Raw genomic sequence first — 21,152 nt, 5'->3', positions numbered from 1 at the left:
TCCTTAGAACCATAGAACCTTTTAGGCAGCACTAAATCCTTATAGCCTTTGAAGCACTGAGACTCAGCGCAAGTTCAAAGTCAGTGGGGCAAGCAAACTCACAAACACGCGCAAGGTGGGCGCAAGTTGAGCAGACACTGCGAGCACCACCGGTGAAACTGCCATGAGTGAGTCACGAACCTCCCCTAGCAACCTTGCAGGTACTCACGGTGCTCACGGAAGACTGCCCCACAGAGCGAGCTGGAATAGGAACAAGCAGGCACGGAGGCTCGGAGGTGGATTGCACAGAGCCCGATTGCCAGCGGACTATTCGGGGCTGCGGCAACGACGGCAGTCTGTCAAGAAGCGGGTTGAGCTGCATGTGAGCAAGGAAGCAGTAGCCGCCTCCTGGGGCCCCCGTGACCTCCCACGGTCTCCTGCGACCGCGAGCGCTTCCTTCTTCTCAGCCTGCTTCTTGACAGACTGCCGTCGTTGCCGCAGCCCCGAATAGTCCGCTGGTAATCGGGCTCTGTGCAATCCGCCTCCGAGCCTCTGTGCCTGCTTGTTCCTATTCCACCTCGCTCGCTCTCTGGAACAGACCAGCTCAATCGCTTGAGGTTCTGGCTCAAGGAGTCATGTATGGCATGGGCGCAGCGGCTCGGTTTGTCGCGGGTGTTATAGCGATTTGCTCAAAATCACACGGCAGGGCAAATTGGAAACTATTGGGCAAAGTTCTTATAGTCTAAAAGTCCACGCTGTGATGCGAAGAAAGTGATGCATCTGGGCCAGCTGAACCCAAAGGTCAAGCACCCGAGGGATGTCTTCCCAACTGAGAGTATTATAGCACTAAAAAAGGTAGCTCAGTGGGCTAGTGCACGGCCAGCCCAGGTATGTGCGCAACTGAATGTAAGTGAGTGGGGGAGGGAGTTGCAAACTATCCAGTGTGACATCTAGAATGCAATTGAAATCCTCTCTGATTATCCAGGGTAAATGAAACCCATGAGCCAGGTAGAGCAAAAGGTCTGCTAAGAAGTGTGATTGGCCTGTGTTTGGTAGGTAAACACTGGCAAGTAATTCCGCACTGCTGTCTAATAACTCCTCCACAAAGACACAGGCCCCTCTGGGTCTGATTCCACAATGATGGAAGGGATGGGGACTGATGGTTGGATCCAGATAAGAACCCCTCTAGCATAACCGAAGTAGCCAATGCTATAACATTGGTCTCTCCATTGCTCCTGGAGTATTCTCCCTTGGTGAGGTGGGTTTCCTACATAAAGCTACATGTGCCCGTTGTTTGAGATACAGGTGCGTTGAATACCACTTTCTCGCAGTCCTCATGCCACCGATGTTCCAAGTCACAAGTGTCAAGTTACCCATTTGTTGTGATGACTGGGTGTGAGTTGGGAAACGGGCCAAGAGAAGGCGAAATCACTGGCATCCTGCTGCACCAAACTAGAACAGCTAGTTCAGTGCGATGACTCATACTCAACTACCGTAAAATCCCAACTTCCAAACCTGGGGCAGCATAGCAACATACATGTTGTGGATCCTATTGGTTGTAGCACTGTGAGCCATAGAGGCTGAGGTGTGGTGGTGGATAGCCATGCCAGTTCTGGGGTACTAGAGCTGATGGAGGTGTGCAGGTGGGTTCATAATATGAGGAGATGTACTCTGTGTGGGAGCACATGAGCCTTTTGCAAAAATGTACAGTTAATGTGCTTATGTTGTGGGTAAATGTGGTAGGTTTCAGTGAAAAGCTATATTGTACAGCCAGTTATGTGGCCAGGTGAGTGACGAGCGCACGGCATCCCCCTCAATAATCCCCCAAATCCATTAGGAATGACACTGAGTATATGTATGGTGGAAGATAAATGAAGCCCACTATATTGTCAGAAGAAACTATCTCAGTATATTTCTGAGTGGCTGTTTCACTCCAGTCTAAGGTTGGATTACAAATAGTAAGTACAGTCAAATTATGTCCCCAGTTATATGGGGCATAATAGAGGGAGTTATGATAGATGCCATGCGTGTTCACAAGGTCTCTGACTCCTTATCAGAGGAGGGATCATCCAAAGCATGTGTAAAGCAAGTCAAAGTCAAAGATAGCTTTATTCGATTTCAATATAAAAAATCACAAAAGCACAAGTGAATACGCAATAAAAAACAGTAATAATTAATCATCAATGAGAATTTTAAAAATCATTTTGAACAAAGCTATACCAAGATGCAGTTCTGTTAAGAATTCAATTCATTGTTAGTCTGAATCTAACTACACTCTTTATAAACATGGATACTAAGTATATAGACATCTCATCTTCTAACATTTGAAGTTTCAGTAGGGCGGGTCTGCACTGTCTCAGGCCCCATTTCTTCATCAAGAAAATTAAATACTTTTTCCTAGGCAGTGAGTAAAATGTACAAAACAGAATGCAATGTATCGTCGACTGTTGTGATATGTCATCGAAAGGGCACAAAGTCAGATTTTTAGACCAGGTATTGGCTTCGGGGAATGTAATTAGTCTAAAGAAACTTCCCCCCCTGAAGCGTGTTTATAACATCCGAGTGTAACTACTCTGGGTGAGAATTAGATATTGCTGAATACCCTGTCCCTGCAAAATGTATTGATTCTCCAAAACAGAAACCTTGTTGCCCTCTAATTGCCATTGTTTTTTCTCTAGCAAAAGAAGACAAATTTCTTTCAGGTTTTTCCTTGATATTGTTGTTAAAGAAGTTGGGGAGTAAAAATATTCAGGGTGTCCAATCTCTTTTAGAAAGCCCTTAACATATATAAACCAATCAATTTTAAGCGCACCCTGTAGGTTTGGACAATCCTGGATTATATCCCTATTTAATTTGGTTTCATCAGAAGTCCATACCTTATGCCACAGCAAAATAGGGCTCACTTTAATAAGATCCGAAACATAATCCAGACCTAATACCCTGTGGCATAGGTATGTAGAGGTTGACTTAGGGACATCTAGTAAGTAACGAAGGAAGGCCTTTTCACATGATTGGATATCACGGGTATCTGCAATCCCCCATATTTCAGCTCCATATATTGCGGTGGACACTCATTTTGATATGTAAATCTCCACCAAAATGTGTACTGGTCGGCCCCCTAATGTGATGGCAAAATGTCGCACCGCACCGATTGCACGGGAAAAAGCTAGTTTCCTCATGTTGACAGCTGTTCCCTTCTTATTGAAATTAATCCCCAGATAGGAAAAAGTATTAGTCGATTCTATCTTTGATTTTTCTAAAAAAATGTCGTGGACATTTCTCTGTGTTGTGCAGCACATACTAAAGGTTTTACCAATATTAATTTTTAGACCTCTGGCACCCATGTAGTCTGAGAAGGTAATAAGCGCTCTCTAGAGGCCCACTTAGGTCCTGGCCATGAATACCTTGTCATCTGCATAAAGTAAAATCGGGACTGGGCATCCTCTGATATGAGGGTAGTCCTGTTTATCTTTCGTGAGATGGAATGCCACACTATTTATATAGAGATTAAATAAAAAAGGTGCGAGAATGCAACCCTGTCGGACTCCTTTTTTTAGTCGGGAAATTAGATGTACATTCACCCTTAATTCCAAATCGTGCTTTTGCTCCAGCCCCCGATATAGTTCTGTGATAAAATTCAGCATGTTTAATTCAATGCTTAATTGTAACAGGGTATCCCATAGGATTTCATGGCTCAGACAATCAAATGCCAAACTTAGGTCGACAAACGTTAAAATAGCTTATCCTTTTTTGCCACCACGTGTTTACCTATTATTATTGTCAAATTTAACCCTTGATCCACAGTGCCTAGCCCTGCTTTAAAACCATACTGAAACTTTGAGAGGATGCCTGTGTCTTCTGCCCATATCTGCAATCTGTTTAATATGACTCTTCCTGCTACTTTCATCACGGAGTCCAGTAACGAAATTGACCTATAGCACTTTGGATTGTTACGTTCCCCGACTTAAAAATTTGAACCACGATGGCCTATTGCCATGTGGGAAGAAACCTCATTTTGTTACCCCTGTTTAAAACATTAGTCAGAAGGGGTGCCCATAGTTTAATATTAGACTTATAAATATCTACAGGGACCCCGTCTGGCCCTGGGTCTTTACCTGCAGCGCTTTCGGCTATGGCTACTTCTACTTCAGACAATGCAAAATCAATGTCTATGGGGAACAATCCCGGTGTATTGTTTTCCACCGCCCCAAATATTTCAGCGTGTCTGCTCTCTACAAGGTCGTCTTTTTTATATAACTCAGTAAAATGATCCACCCAAATGCCTTCTTCTATTGCCATCTCTATGGAATCTGTTTTCCTATCCAGAAAGAAAGGGGCATTCACCGCCTTCCAGAATCCAATGTTATCTTTCAAAAGACAGGCTTGATATAAGACTCGCCACGCCTCCTGCTTCAACTCCTTCTTCCGATTTTTTATTGCATTGTAATATATGCCTCTGGCCTTTCTTACCTCAGTGACATTTTTTGGTTCTCTTTTAAGAGTCAGCTTTAAAATTGCGTGTGCTTTGCTGCACGCTGAATCGAACCAACCCTCAACCTTAGTTCTCGAACATTTCCTCATAGTTCCTGTGAGGGCTTTACAAATTTCCTTTGAAATACAACGAAAAGCTGAGATAACTAAAGCACAATCATTATTTTCTGAGAGGCAAGTCATAAAATCTTTATACTTATTTTTTAGTAAGTTTTCAAAGAAGGCAGTGGGCTCTACTTCATTCCATTTTATGGAGTAGCCATTCAATTTTGCTAATCTTATCCTGTGGCTATATAGATTGTCAATTACATTATTGTTCTTACTACTTCGTACTGCAATGATTAAGGAAAAACTATTAGGGAAATGGTCACTTATTGCAATGTCACATGTTTTAAAATTAAGAACATTGCAAGAGTGACTGTTCGAGACCAAAGCAAAATCTATTAATGAATTACACCCCCTACCGTTAAATGTGGGTACAAAAGCAGCCTATGGGCTACAAAGTTCATTTACAAATCCCAAATCCAACTGGAATAATAGGTTATTAAAAAAGTTCCCAGTAGTAGTATGTGCAAAATGAGTGCAAGGGTCACCTTTAAGATTATCCAACCCACAAGCGCTTGTATGACTATTTGGACATAAATAACAATTGAAGTCCCCCATCCATACAGTACATTTCCCCACAGGACAAATTTCATCGGGGCTCTGCATACTTTGTGAGAGTTCATCAAGGGTATTAGTTAGTTCTATCTTTGGAATATTATTGTAAAAGTTGATCAAGTTAATAACTTGATTTCCTCCCACTTTAAATACCAGAGACTGATGGTAGTTTGAACCCAAGTTAGATTTTTTGACAGTGACATTTACAGTGTTTTATATATAGGTACAAAGACCCCCTGCATTTCTGCCCCTTGTTGACAACTTAGCGGGAGTGTGAAAGGTACGGTAACCATTAATATGGATCTCTTCCCACTCCCAACACTCCTGAAGACAAATAAAGGAAAAATTTTGTATAAAGGGTAGGAACGCTGGATCCTTAAGCTTATTAGATAGACCCGCTACGTTCCAAGAATAAAATGTAATAATATCTTCCTTATCTGAGATCTTATTTGGGGCCTTGTCCATCTTGGAATCGACTAAGCTATTGCCATAAAGCATGGGGTCCAAAAGGTCTTCTATGTCCTGCTGGTGGTCTAACAGGACTTGTTCTTGATCGACTTTCAAGGGTGTTGCCAACAGTTTACAAGGGATACCTACATTGTGCTAGTGGATGTTAAGGTCACTCCTCAGTCCCCCTTCTCCTATTACAACGTATATATTTTGAGGGCCCTTCCCTATGTTACCCGAACTGGTTTCAATATGAAGGTCCACTAAGTCACTTTTCTTTGTTATACTATGCGTCTTAAAAGGATTTTGATTTTGATTTCCTCACTCCTGTACATCACTTAGTATATTTCCCTTGTCAACTGTAGTCAGTCCACCATATCTAGGCAACTAAATCTATTTTGGGTGGAAATTTCTCTCTGGCCATTTAATGGACCATACCATTTTCCAACCTGCCCTGAGCGTGGTGTGTAACCCGTGTCCAATCGCCTCCACCGTCAGGTAAGTTAGTTAATGGATAAAAGTATGAGAGTGGTCGAGGTTTAATGGATGCCCTTCATTATGATTTCTCCAAGTGCAGATATGATCCACCGTACGTGGGTCTCTAAAGTTTACCCGTACGCAGTCACCTAAGATGGTTTTTGGACTATTTCCCACCCATGCAGTTCTACGTACCATCAGTATTTCACTCGTAATGTGTGGGGGTAAGGGTCGATTTATATTGAGCCAATGTGTCACTTTATTCTTTAAAGACTTGAAAGATTCCTGACTGGGGTTATTTATTTCTGGCACTCCATTCAGTACTACCAGGTATGGGCTAGTTTCTGGTGGTAAATTAATTCTACAAACCCCTCGGTGGTACCCCCACAGACAAGACCCCTCCAGACTCTATATGAATAGTTTTAGAAGATAAGGTTCCTCTTCCAGATGGATGGGTAGGACTAGATAATTTTTCCGAGGATTTTGTCATCGGTAGATTGGGGATGTTTAAATTGGGTTGCTGAACAGACGGCGGGGATTTATAAATAATTTGTGCATCAGGTACAGTACTTAACTGGGCGGTGCCCGAGTATGGCATTTTTGCCTTCGTGATGTCCGACAAACCCCGTGTGGCTAATTCTAACAGGGAGAGCGGTTGCTCAATACATAGAAGTCTAGTTTCCAGTGGTTGAATGGAGGATCTCAACAGAGCCCCCAATTTTTGCAACAAGGGATCATCATCCATCTCGATCTCAATTCTGCCCGAACTGCTTACACAGCTTCCAGAAACTAAGTCTTGACTTGGTACATTTGGATATACAAAAAGGAGGGTCCCAGTGAACCGTTATACATTCATCAAATTTATTCACAATACCATTAAGCACATAATTTTGTTAAAGCGCACTGCTAATTAATCACAATGAGCTGACTCCACAGTACATTCGGAGACAATAATAACAACATTTTCGTCATAGTGCCCCAGGGAGAGGAAGGAAAGGGTAGCGTGATGTAGTGAAAAGGAAAAGGGATGTGCAAAGATAAATAATTAGTGCAACCACAAAGTATTTCAAATTTAACATACAAAACTAAATTGGCTTCAGATCCCTGAGCCAAACCATGGGATAACTAATTTCCGAAAAGTCCATCAATTATCATGTATATGACGCTGGTACTCAATATCCAAAATAGGGGTGGCGTCAACTGATGTAGGAGAAAGTAGCCGTCGACGTTTCGACCCCAAAACTACAACTGTAGGCGTAGTTAGCACCTTACACTGGGGTCTTCATCAGGACAAAAAAAGTGAAACCCAGGGGTACACTAGTTCTTCATGGTGGGTGGGATAAATAATTGCCACAGGATAGTAGACCAAAGCACAAGGTCAATCAATCAGACAGTTTTGTTGTCATACAGACGCTTCAAGGGTCATCAAATACCTTCAGATTGTCAAAATGTTCCTAAATCAGAAGAGACAATTCTCAATTAAAAACACCGCCTCAAGACCTAATCTTGAGGGGGTCTTTCATTAAATGAGGCAAAGGTATTGGCAGCTGTCAGTCAGTCCGATCGAAATAGTCTCCTTGTTCAAGGAATTAATCCAAAACGTCCACTAACGCACCGATCGTCTTGGTTCACCCCGAGACGATCGGTGCGTTAGTGGACGTTTGAATGAAAGACCCCCTCAAGATTAGGTCTCTGAAGTTCAGTATTTTGGCCACCATGGGCCTTGCAGATGCACCAGGCAGTGGCAGTGTTCTACAGTGAAATGAGATGAAGGGTCATGGGAGCGATGCGGGTGAGTGCGAAGTTTTAAAGAAAGTAGTGTGGTCAGTGCCCCCCCCCCGAAATCCTATGAGGTGTATATTATTGCACCGGACCTCTCTTCAGTATTGTCTACCATATCCTTGATAAAAGGAACTTTATTGGTAAGTTCTTTTACCTACCCCTTGAGGTCTTTTGTTTGGGGCTGAAGGTCTTGTATTGCCAATTCAGCATGCAATGCAGTCATGCAAAAGGCCACTCTCGACTGCCACTGTGTATACTCTGCCCAAAGATACATTCTGGCCTGAGCAATGACATCAAGGATTTTGTCCAGCTTTATTGCCATGGGTTCCATCCCAGGCACTCCTATGCAATTGCAGCCAATCATCCCCCAGCTCAGTTCTCCGGGCCAGGTGAAGCTGGGGAGGCATGTGCAGTCTTGTGATGCACTATGAGGTCTGGAATCAAAGGTATTGGACAAATGAGAAGGATTTCATGGTCCGAGGAGCTGTATTCTTGCACCAGAAATGGTTATCACTGCCCGCTACATCCTGCCATTCGTGAGTGGTCACTTCTATACTTTGCAGAAGGACTAAGAACGGCATGTTGCCCAGTTGTAGTCCACTAGCCGGGGTACACGCCCGGTCCTCTGTTGTGGGGGTAGTGGGTCCCTGCATACTTTGTGGCTATTAAAGCACTTCAGGTCCCTCTTCCTGTCCCAAGCAGAGAGCCAGCTCCACCTTCTCGGGTCCCAAGTTGGGAGGAGGACAAATCCTGCAGTGACTTTGCTGGGTGGGGAGGTCTTCCTTCCTCCAGTTGAATCAGAACTGGCTGGTCTCTCCCCCGATATGGGATGCGCCGCCCAGCCCCCTTGGGGCTCCACTGCAATGGAAAGGCCACTCATGTCAACAATGCTTCTCAATCCCTCCCTTCTTGCCACGGGTGGCACCACAAACCTATCGTTTTTTATTGCGAGTGGGGGGAGGGGTCGATCTTCGCCAGGCTCCTCTTTCCAGTCCCTGGCAGCCTCCTCAGGCCCAGCAGCTCTGGTGATCGCAGCCAGTGCTGCTCATGTATACTGCTTGTCTGTGCTCCCTGGACATGCAGAGCTGGTCCTTCTGGGCACCTTTAACCCGGTGCCGCTGACATATGGAGGTCTGCATTCTGCAGTGGCCTAATACTGCTCGGTGCTGCCAGGATTGTGACAAATTGCGGACTGCTGCTCAAGACAGCTGTTAAAAGATGCCCTCCACCTTGCAGTGCCAACGCTGAAGCTGAAGGACATGTGTCCTAGGATGGATGCAGTCTTGCTTCTTTAGCGGGAAATCTACAGGAATATAACTCATACAATAATAACAATGATGAAAAGGGATTCAGAGTAATGGGATGAAATGGTACAGGGCTGCATTGTTATAAACAAAATTACTTCCAAGACAAGCTTAGAGAGAGGTGAGGATATTGGCAGTGATTAAAGAGCCACTACAAGGCCAAGGGGGTTGGGTGTGAGTGGACATGCAGATATTGTGTCCAAATGCCTAGTGCAGTTTTAACATGTTGAAGTTCTTTCCTTGTGGGGAAACAGACTATATTGGAGAAGTTGATTGAAGTGTTGGAAGAAAGGTGGGGAAGTTAAAGCATTGTCAGGACAGAATTCCTCCTAGAATGTTTTAACTGATGACCATATGAGGGCTCAAAGGAACATTTCTGGGTTAGAGGTAAAGCAAAGAATGTAAGGAGTAAGTAGAGAGTGACCTAAGGTAAACCAAGGGTTAGGCAGTGTCCTGGAGCAGGCAGGGCAGGCAAAAAGGTGAAGCTTAGAAGAGACAAGAGACAGGTTACATGGGGCTTTAAGTCAGCAAGTTTTGTTGAAGTTAGAATACTGTTATTGAAATTGAGTGGGTACGTTAAGGGTGGGTATTTTTTTGTGAGTGCGGAGAAAGGATAGAAAGAAACTTAGGGCCTTGTTTAAGGCATTTTGTCGTGCGGCAGCGCAGCAAGACACCTTGCTGTGCTTCCCTACGCCAAAATTTAAGCAATACCCTGCATTCCTGTCCTTTCTGTCTGTGTCAGTGCCATTGTGGCAGCCTAGCACCAATGTAGGCACCCTTGCACCATGGCGCAATGGTGATTTTATTGCAGGCAGGATTGTTTGTGTGCAGGAAGGTGCACCTTAACATACACATTAAATGTTTAGAGGTATTCGGAAAAGGGTGTGTAGTTTCTTACACATCTAACCTATGTTCAACACTCTGCTGAAGAGTTTAAAGAGCAATTTAATTTAGATCTTAGGCATTCCAGCCCTTGTACTCTCTGCTGAGCACATCAACAAGTAAAAATACCTCTTCTGACAGAAAATATTGCAAAACTTGATACATCACATCTTGATATTCTTTCCATCAGGGTTTTGCATTATAGAAACTAATCTGGCTTGCCAGTGCTTGTTAAGTCACAGTCCTCTAAACGCAAAGCATTCAATTTATGTACCGGTTATAGGAAATTATATAGGAAATTGTGTCAATTGGAAATTACCAGAGCTAATTTCAGAATGATTTGTGCAGCTCATAATTCCCATCAGCAGAATCTTAGACCCGGGACGGCTCCTTCATTATGGCGGAGAAGCGTCGCCCCACTGAAAAATAAAATGATAATAAAACCATTTTATTTTTCGTACTGAGTCATTGCCAGCCTTACGGTGTGGGCGGGGTCATCCTGACAGAGCTTCACATCAGCAGCATGGAGGAGGAGTGGTGGGCACTGTAAGTGTGAATTGTGAAAGATACCTAGAGGCCTAAACAATGCTTATCCATACATACTAGTTGCAGCTCACTTTCATTATTCCCTCTACTCTATTACTTTCTGACATACTTTGCACCCTCTCAGACAGCCAACATTAAAAAAATCTAAATAAAATACATTAATTGACGGGACAATTGGAAGTAAAAAAATCCATATTTGCAAGTTGCCCATAAAGTTTTTTCCCGGGAAATAAGTGCTAGGGTTCCCATCTCACACCTACAAAATATTTTCAAGAACATGTGATAAATTGTCTATCACCGTGGGTATTACTAAACCAATTACTGTAGTGCCAGGGTTTGAAAATAAATCCAGAGTAGATATGACTTTACCCACTCTAAACTCTGTAAATCCAATCTAATATTTGTAATTCAAATGCCTTACGCTGTAGCTTTTGGTTTCAAGGTACAATGAAAATAAATGATGATCTCTGCTTCTACAGCTGTGTAATTTTTACGAGTAGAGTGGTCAAAGACAGGCTTGTGCTGCAGGAGTATGGTACAGCCAAATCAGTGCATCTCAGCTAAAAACAAAAAAAACTATTTTGATTTCTTATCCATATTCGCCTACACAACCTGTCTTTCCTAACAAATAATAAGCAGCTTATTTAGAGTTTAACACAACATAACATAATGTTTAATAAATAGCTGTCCCACGTACTTCTTCCCACAAAGTTGTTATACCTAGAAATGTTCACAACTCCAGCTCACCAATGTAGCCTTTTACACAGTTTTCAATATACTATTGGTTGGGATCCATGGTGTGATCGTGGAATGATCATTCTCCAGCCCAAATCATCCGCAACTTACACTCATTCATTTGTCTCCCATTTTCTAAGAAAATACAATATTTATTTCACCTCAGAAGTAGGAAATACATCTGCAACTCAACATGTCCATGTTCTCGCTTCCTAACTGACTCGCAACAAATGTTGACACAATTGCTCATAGAGAGAGAATATTCGGACTGAAAGAAGGAACTTTAGTGATTATGGGGCATATTATCAAGGGGGTTTATCTCCGCTTTTTTGGCTTTAAAAGCCAAGAAAGCGGAGATAAAATTATCTCCCTATTACCTAGCTGTCGCTAACACCAGTTAGCGACAGCTAGTAGGAGATAGCGACCATCTTGGGCCCCGCTTTGCATGTCAGTGAAATTTATCACTAATGACATGCAAAGTGGGCGTGCCAAGATGTGAGCGACTGGAAACAGTCGATAACATCGCTATCTCCTATTACCAACTTTTGGAGATATTCGCGCTAAGCGTGAATATCTACAAAAGCTAACACCTGCCCCTGAGCAGTTCTTAGCCATGTTATCCAATGGTAGGTGGATAACATGGCTAAGAGCATTAGCTCGGTAATGCATGAATATCGCTGACTTTTCAGCGATGTTCATGCATTTCGGCCGATTTTTATCGCTTAGGAGATAAACCTTGATAAAAATCGCCGCAGCTGGGCGATAAAAATATTGCCGCTAAGCAAACATAGCGATAATTATCGCTAGTTGTTGGTAATATGCCCCTATATTTGTAACTAAAGCAAGTTAAAGTAATATTTTACTCTGTTTCGAAGGAAATATTGGACAAAGTACATCTCTAAGACCTGCAGTGGAAAAAAATAATACAATTTTTAGGCCTACATGATAAATCAAAAGAGCGTTAACGTTAAAAGACCTAAAGAAAACATAAATGCATAAGAAATCTAATATAACTACCTTTATACTATTTTCTTACAGAGCCTAATCATATTTTATTTATTATTAAACAGTTTTCTTTTTGCAGTTTTAGATTTACATTCAAAATAAACGTTACAAAACTAATTTCAATGGAAAAATCTTTCAAGTCATATGCTACTAATAATGAATCACTTCATTATTATTTTTCTCATGATTTTCCAATAGCACATCTGTAGTTTTTCTTTCTCCCTCGTAAATCTCTCCGCTTCACTAGTTTTCGACCCTTCTGAATATTTTTGCGATGCAGTTTTAGAACTCTCAGTATTCAGCTAGACACAAGGTTAGTCATGTTTTCTTTTAAGTGTGTTAATAATTTGACACTGTAATGAGCAGGATTTGATCAAGCAAAATCATGCTCCATCAAAACCTTAGACCAGTAGTTCAATAGAGTCTGGGCTTTCAGCATAAGTGATTCAAACTATCTGCTCCTTTTAAGGAACACTGCCCAACATACCTGTTCGGAACCTTCAGAAAAAGCCTGGTGATCCCAAACAAAAAAAAAATGACCGATCCACTTTATGGAAAAAACTCCCGGGTTCTCAGCACCATTCGTTTTTTTTTTTTTAAACTCACAGGCTGGGAAACATGGCAGCCGCTCAGAAAACTTACAATGCCTTGAAAGTTGCTCCTGTGGCAGTGTTGGCTGTGGCTCCTTTGAAGGCCCAAAGATGTCCACCAAGCTGGTGGAGATATCTAAATAAGACAGACAGTAGTCTGCCAGGCAGCAGAGGTTTTTTACATCTGTCCTCCTGGCGGGTAAAGCTGTAATTTCCTTTTTTAAATATTTCTCTTTTCAGGCATTAACGATTGAACAAACTGTGAGGATATATCGCAAACAATGGTGTCTGGTGATCATCGAAAGTAGTAGAGTGTATAACTTCCTCTGAATTCCAGCAAATGAGCCCATCTACTTGTACGAGGGTTTTGGGCATTCTCTCTGGAGAAATGTTTGAAATGCACCATTAATTATTCAAGTGTTTTATGTGGATCAAGTCAATGAAGCCTACACTCCCAAGGAGTCGCTCCCATTTTTTCAAAATGACAATGAGTACCCTCCGTATGTAAGTGATTAACTCATCTGTTTCAGGGCCAGCCTTTAGTCATGGGTGCCCTCATATGCCAAGAATAACATACAATTTCACAGTGTCAACACTTTGCTAGTAACTGCATCCCTATAACAGGGATAAGCCATGTTACCTCAAGCAAGTAATAGACAGGATTGTGTCATGATAATCTGCCCACCCACCCATATGGCATGGATGTCCTGCCTAATGCCAAGAATCACTTCTAGTTTGCCAGTGTAAGAATTGTGCCACTGCTATTCCATATGCTAAGAATTTTCTCTACATGTGCCAGTACCAGCACATTGTCATACATGGCCCTTTTGCCATGAATTATATCCAGAATGCCATCATCAGAATTTTTATTGGTGCCCCTTATGTCAAGAACTATATCTAATATGACAGTTTGTGCAAATGGGAACCTCCGTAAGTTAAGAATGACCTCTAGTATTTCAGGTTCAGTGGCAGACACAAGTGTATCTGACACACACACACACTCATGCTCACTTTCACTCCCTCATACTCATTCTAATTCACTCACACTCCCACCTTTTCACTCCTTTACAGTCTTACATTGTTTCACACCCTGTCACTCTGACATTCATTGAATTTGAGGGTACTCACTCTCAACATCGTACCATGATTCTCACTCTTCCCCAATTATTCTCACTCATTCAATCTCACTCACAGCTACACGCACGCTAACTTATTCTCACTCATTTCTCTTGTCGTTGATTCTCACTTACACATACACACATGCATATGCTCCCTCTCTCTCACACACACTCATTCAATTATGCTCACTTACATCGACTCATTGGTACTCTCACTCATTCTCACTTACTGTGCCAATCTCACTCACAATGATTTTGACTCATTCTTAATCTCAATCACTCAGACATTTACTCTCTCATTCTAATTCGGGCCCTTGTTATGAGAGGCTGGTGAGGGATAAGTGATTTATCTGACCCAATAAAATCCAATACACCATAGATCAGTATTTATTGGTTCTGACATATAACTCCTATCATGAGTTTTACTTTGCTAAAGGGGGGGGGGGATTAATGTGAGGATTTTCAAGCTTACTACACATTTCCCTGGTGGTTTGGCAGGGCTGATTTGCCGAAATTCATCTGTGTGTGTAGCTGTCTAGAGGGACTATACAAAGTGTAGCTGTCACCCATCCCAGACGTGTATTGGAGACAGTCTGCAGTCACACAGAGCAGTAAGATCAGAGAAATGCCCACTTTCTAAAAGCGGTACAAAAGGGGGTGGTGATGGACGGGGTATCTGAACCAAACAAACACTCAAACCCAGTCAACAGATCTGGGTTTAATCCATCACCGTTCTTAAGCCCACTCTGCCACCCCAGTTCAGACATGGCCATGTGCAAAACAGTCTGACCCTGTGCCTCATGGGAACAGTCCAGCCCGACCTGCCAAGCAATGCCTTCCCTGGACCGGAAACAAGCTTCCTAGGACCGGTTTCTAGCATTACAGCCGTCTTCAGGCAGGCTTGCTTGAATCCAGTGGCAAAGTGAGAAAGGGACTCACGTCTGAGCATACCCTGCAAACTTATGGCAAACAAAGCCGTACAAAAGGGGGTGGTGATGGACGGAGCATCTGAACCAATCAAACACTCACACCCAGTCAACAGATCTGGGTTTAATCCATCACCGTTCTTTAGCCCACTCCGCCACCCCAGTTCAGACATGGCCATATGCAAATCAGTCTGACCCTGTGCCTCATGGGAACAGTCCAGCCCGAACTGCCAGGCCATAAGCAGCAAGCAGAATATCTGACGGAGGACCACCCTAAGAATGACAGATCTAAAAGTCATGGACACATACCTTAAAATACTGAGCTGTATTGATGTGTCACAGTCTAGAAGGAATACCCTTTTGAACACACTTCTAATCCTGAGACCTTCAAGTGGACGGGGCTTGTCTTTCTTTTAACACAAAGCACGATTTTGTTAATTAAAGCCTCTAAAACCTCAGTTTAAGATTTTATGTGTGCTTGTGATTATTAGATTTGTTTGTGCCACTGACCAAATTATGGATTTTACATCCATTCTCTACAGCATTCTTTGCAGCCATAGATATCTTTGACTTTAAAATGGACACTTCCTTTGGCTATAAATTTCTCTTTATTTGTTCTGCTGACTTCTCTTCAGATTCGATCACCAACCATTGTGTCTTGATCATGACAGGAACTCTCTTCTGAAAGTCTGAGGCACAAATTGCTCACGGTCAACCTCTTTTTTGTTTCATTCTCCTCTGCAATTCATGTTTACAAATGTGCTTATTATAGTTGTAATGGCCCAACCCCTAATGTTATTATGCAATTTCTGAATACTTTAATTATTGTTTCACTTCAAGGCATCCAAGCAGAAGGCAGGAAAAGCTTAGTCTAAAGTGGGTGGCTTACCTTGTGAACATCCCAAAATGTCTAGATACATTTTTTTTGACTGCCACATATAATTGATCTTAAAGTGCTTGTTGTGGCTAAATTGGCAGAGGTGCATTAACATTTTCTGCATTTTCTTTTCCAGATATTCCTCATAAATGGCCTTCAATGTCTTTCCCTTGTTGGAGCTGGAGCTAAGATTAGCACAGATGCAATTTTCAAGCTGCAGCAACTAAGAGCTCCAACTTGCTATGGTTATTCTAACTCCTCCTGCTGCTTTACAGGCTCCAGACTTCACATACATAATCAGTAGGATGAACACTATAAGTTCCTTTGGATATCCTCAGATGTTGGTTTTTTAGGAATCTTATGGTAGGAACGGAATTCTGGATTTCATTTTCATAGAGCTATTTTGATGACTATTCTGGGATGTGTTTCTGTTACCCGCAGATCAGTTCCCAGGGATAATTTCTGGGATATGCACATATTCAAATCGTTTGCTAGGGCCTCACTAGGGGAGGATGGTAACAGTAATACTACTGAAAAATGGTGGACTTCATGGCCACTCAAATCCCAGTTTCCCCACACTCCTTTGTTTCTGATGGTAGAGGGCTAGATAGCTCATCTTGTGGAGACACCAATTTAGGAGACTGGTACACACAGAACCCCCATCAAAATGCCATTTGAAGTCCATACCTGTTTATGCCTTCTGTTGTAAATACCCCAAGCCCAGACTCTATTTTGAGACCATTAAGTTAGCCTGTCTACCACTGGCCCATATTCCGCATGTCATTAACTTTGGAGGAACTCATGACAGTGTCAAATCATCCAAACAATGACTTTGATAATCACTTAAGGCAGCATACGTCTGCTACAAGTGCCCTGTTATCTATTTTTTCAAGGCCACATTGTAAATCTATAAAGTAAACATGTAGTCTGAATTGAAGAACTTTTGTCTTACTGGTGCATATTGGTATGTCTTGAATTGCCTGAAAAGTCTGCAATGTAAGGTAAAGGTAAGTGGTCAGTCCTATGAAAACGTCATGAAGTGAACACCAATTCAGAGAGGTCTTTATCCCAGATTATCGCAAGCGGTCTTGCCAGACTGAGACACTGCCACTGCATCCACTCCTACGCTGAGAGCTGACACCAAACCAATACTGAAAGCAGAGAAGATGAGATGAGCTGATGTGTGTTTTTCTTTGGAGGGAACATTCTCTTCTGGCTGAAGTCTAATAAGCCCAGCTTCATGGCTATGTACAGGTATGCAGTGCGGTGAATACCAAGAAACTCAAGAAGCAAGGTAGCTACTACGTGCTTTTATAGTGTAGCACACAGAAGATGTCCATTTTAGAAATGTTAATATTCCTTTTGCTGTTATTGACATGTATCAGTGCAGTTTTTTTATATTCTGTGTGGTTATTATTACTCATGTACTAAGCAACAGGATGCGACTGTTGAAATAAACACTTTTAAATATATAGGGCCCGATTCACAGAAGTAATCCGAGATGAAAGTCTAACTTTACGACTTTCATTATTCACAAAGGGCATTTACGAGTAGTAAAGTTAGACTTTCAGTCTATTTTTGGACCAAAAGTTTATCTTAGACCAAAAGTCTAACTTTACTACTACTAAAGTTAGACTTTTTGTCTTAGCTTTACTACTCGTAAATGCCGAAAGTCGTAAAGTTAGACTTTCGTCTCGGATTACTTCTGTGAATCGGGCCCCACATCTTTTTTCTTAGTATGATACTTGTGTGCGATTTCTAAATAATAACATTGGGTTTGAATTAGTCCCAGCATTCTGAACCCCATTATAGGACAGTTAGTAACACAGAAAGCACGGACACCACACTGACAGGTATGCTAGTAAGGTTTCTTAGAGTTCCAATTACCTGGACTTCCATACTCAAGCATTAGTGTGTTGAACCAATTTGAAGCACCTGTTGATGGGAAAGCCACGCTTTGTAGAACTAAGCAAGGGCCCTGGTTTATGCAGCACTATGGATGTTGGAAATGCCTGCCCAGGAATGCATGACATTTCAAGCCTGGGTATGTAAAAAAAAAAAAAAATCCTATGTTCAAGTAGAAGTCTCTATGCGCCTCAAGGCATCAGTGAGTATATTTCAGCAAAAAAACAAAAAATGCCTCTTGTTTACCTTGGACTGAGATGGCTGGTTGGCACTGGGTAGGTTCTCTGACAGAGGTCCTACTGCGCCAGCAGTAACACTTTTGGTGAAAATTTCTGCTCTTCCAGTGGGGATCTTTAAATAAATCCGGCTCAACTTTGCTATTCCAGTTAAGGCATGGCCTCTTTCACCTAGACAGCTTTGTTGCTGACCACAGTAAAGGTTGTGCTTGCAGACCTTTAGCGGTTTTTGCTATCAGGACAGACTTATCGGCATAGAGTAACAACAGATAGAATGCTAAAGTGGAAAACTCATTGACGCACTTAACAGAAGCTGCTGCAAATGCCATTCAGAGGACGGTGCGCAAACACAGCATGGGTTTTCCAATCTTATTGATAAACCCTTCCATGCAAAAATTGGAGGTCAAGTTTCATATGGAGCAGAGCTTTGCATGATGGACAAGTCCATACATAGTGTAGGCCGTTCTGAAAGGAAATTCTGGAAATCTCTGCTCAAATTTACATTAAGCTTTCCTACAGGGGCACTGGTATTAGACATTGACTGTTCCTCCATTGAGACCAGCTGTCAGTTGGCCCCTATTTAGCACAGATTGAAAAGAGTGAGATCGCAAATTTTGTCAACCAAGCATGGAAAGAAAAATGTTCAATGTATGCAAAGTCATCACATATTGCATATGATGATTTTGCATTGGGAAAAGGAATGCAAAAAATATAAAGGATCTTGGGGAAAAAAAGCATCTTTACGATATTACATCTGCCGACTATATATAGATGAAGATTATTTAATCAAGTCAGGTCCTGCTTTGTTTTATTTAAAAGGGCTTCTATGTCATCTTTAACTATGTTGTCTATTTCTGCCAAAATACTTACTCCCAGATATACTGCCTTCTCTATGACTCGCTCATCCTGTATTATAAATTTATAATGTACTCATTAATAACTACCTGAGTTTTATTTCGATTAAGGGCATAGCCCATCAACTTCCCAGCATTTTGGCCTCTTCTTCCACCTATTTGAGTGCACTTAAGAGGTCAGTAGACACAAGAGCAATATAGTCGGCATAGGCCAACACCTTTGTCTCCCAATCTTGTGTCTGAATTGGTACCATTGTTTTGAAGCCTCCATTTCAGGGGGTCGATGTAGATAGCAAACAGAAAGTGAGAACACAGACAACATTGCAGTCTCCCATGACATTTAAAATGGGTCTGACAGTGCATTGTTCACACATAGGCTAACCACCGTGTGGTAATAAAGCATTTAAGTTGCTTGGATAAACCCCTCACCAACACCCAGCTTGACAGGGCCACCCACAAAAATTGCCAGGAGACCCTATTAAAGGCTTTTTCTGAATCAAGTTAAATTCGGGCCATTTGATCTCCTGTTATACATGTGGCATCAAAAAGCGAGATAACCCTCCATACATGATCTGTTATTCCCCTTCTCGGGATGAATCCATGTTGTCGAGCTGATGCCACCATAGGTATTATTGGTGCTAAAAGAGAGGCCACGATCTTGGAGTATATTTTAGAGTCGCTATTAATCAGAGTGATTGGTAGGTAGGACCCAAATTCCACTATCGGCTTACTTTTTTGGGAGGGGGAATACCTTAATTCTGGTAGTTGGAATTCTCAACCCACTGGTTAAAGATTATGGAAGATCTATTTTCATGTTTTGTATGGGCCGATACCAGACCTAGAAGAGCGCTAAAGTTCCCTACGCTACCAAAAGAGAGAGGGGTTTGGGCCCTGCCTAATGTGAAACTATACTGCTGGGCTACCTCTCTGCTGTATAGTGCAATCTTGTTGCAAGAATGTCCTAAGAAAGGGGTCGCAGATGGGGTACCTTCATCTGATGAACTAGTAATGGGTAAAGAGGCTTGGGTGTGCTTATGGCAACAACTAAACAATAACTACTATAAGAATGAGGATTTAAGACTGTATGGGGTTTTTCAAGTATGGAGCACTGTTGGGGCATAGGTAGACTTAACGTTTACACACCCTTGGTAAATAACCAAAATCTACCTGGGAATTTTGGGATCAACTTATTAGGAGTGGGGCCGAGATGGGGGTGGCTCTGTTGTTGTTTTTTTCACTTCTGCGGCATAAACATCTTTTGATGATCTTGAACGAAATGTGATATTGGCTGGAGAGATTTCTTTAAATATCTTCAAGTGAGGGATTTCTTGTCTAAAAAGGAGGCGGTTCAATTGAATTTGCCAAATGTTTGGTAGTCAACAGTTTGGTGGATGCTAGGGAAACATTGATTAGTATTATCTATAACCTCCTAAATGAAAGATGATATGGATAAATGTTCTCAGAAACGACAAGAGAGGGTTGAGATAGCAGATGCATTGTTTTTCCAATCTTTTAGTTTGGCTCAAGCTATTTTAATACCAGCACGATGGCAAGCACAGTACTATAAGACCTGTTTCTCCCTCTATTACACTCTATATAGGACCACTAAATGGGGGGTAGGGAAAAGATACATACTGCCCCCAATGTGCATTATACCAAGCTGATATTGTCCATATCTTCGCATCATGTAACATGCTCATAAATTTGAAAAAAGAAATCACCAGATATCTCAGTGAGGAAAAAATGTAGAATGCCAGAATATCGAATTCCTATCTACAAACAGGTAAGTACAAAAATATTGAATTCGAAATATCGTTGTGAATAATATAGTTTGTTAAAATATCGAATTTTTGAAATGTCTTAAAAGTAATGTAAAATAATGAAATAATAAATATAATTAACTAAAACACACTTAAAAAATACCTAAATAACCTTAACATTAATACATAATTAATGTAAGTAAAAAGTAAACATGCATTGTTTTAATTCATATATATATATATATATATATACATTAACTTAATATTGATAAAAAATATTCAATATTTTTAGCGTAGGATGGCAGGAGGGTAAAATGTACTATTCCCAATCCTGTGAGTGCAACAGTAGGGAAAGCATTAGATAGCGGAGGGTAAAAATTGCTATTCCCACTCTAATGAGTGCAACAGTAGGGAAAGCGTTGGATAGCGTAGGGGTAAAAATTACTATTCCCACTCCAGTGATTGCAATAGTAGGGAAAGCGTTGGATAGGATAGGGGTAAAAATGACTATTCCAACTCCAGTCAGTGCAACAGTAGGGAAAGCGTTGGACATCGGGAGGGTAAAAGTTACTATTCCC

The sequence above is a fragment of the Lissotriton vulgaris genome, chromosome 7 (genome assembly GCF_964263255.1).
Source record: "Lissotriton vulgaris chromosome 7, aLisVul1.2, whole genome shotgun sequence".
Lineage (NCBI taxonomy): Eukaryota > Metazoa > Chordata > Amphibia > Caudata > Salamandridae > Lissotriton > Lissotriton vulgaris.
The sequence above is the reverse complement of the archived record's forward strand: the minus strand, read 5'-3'. Positions refer to the sequence as shown.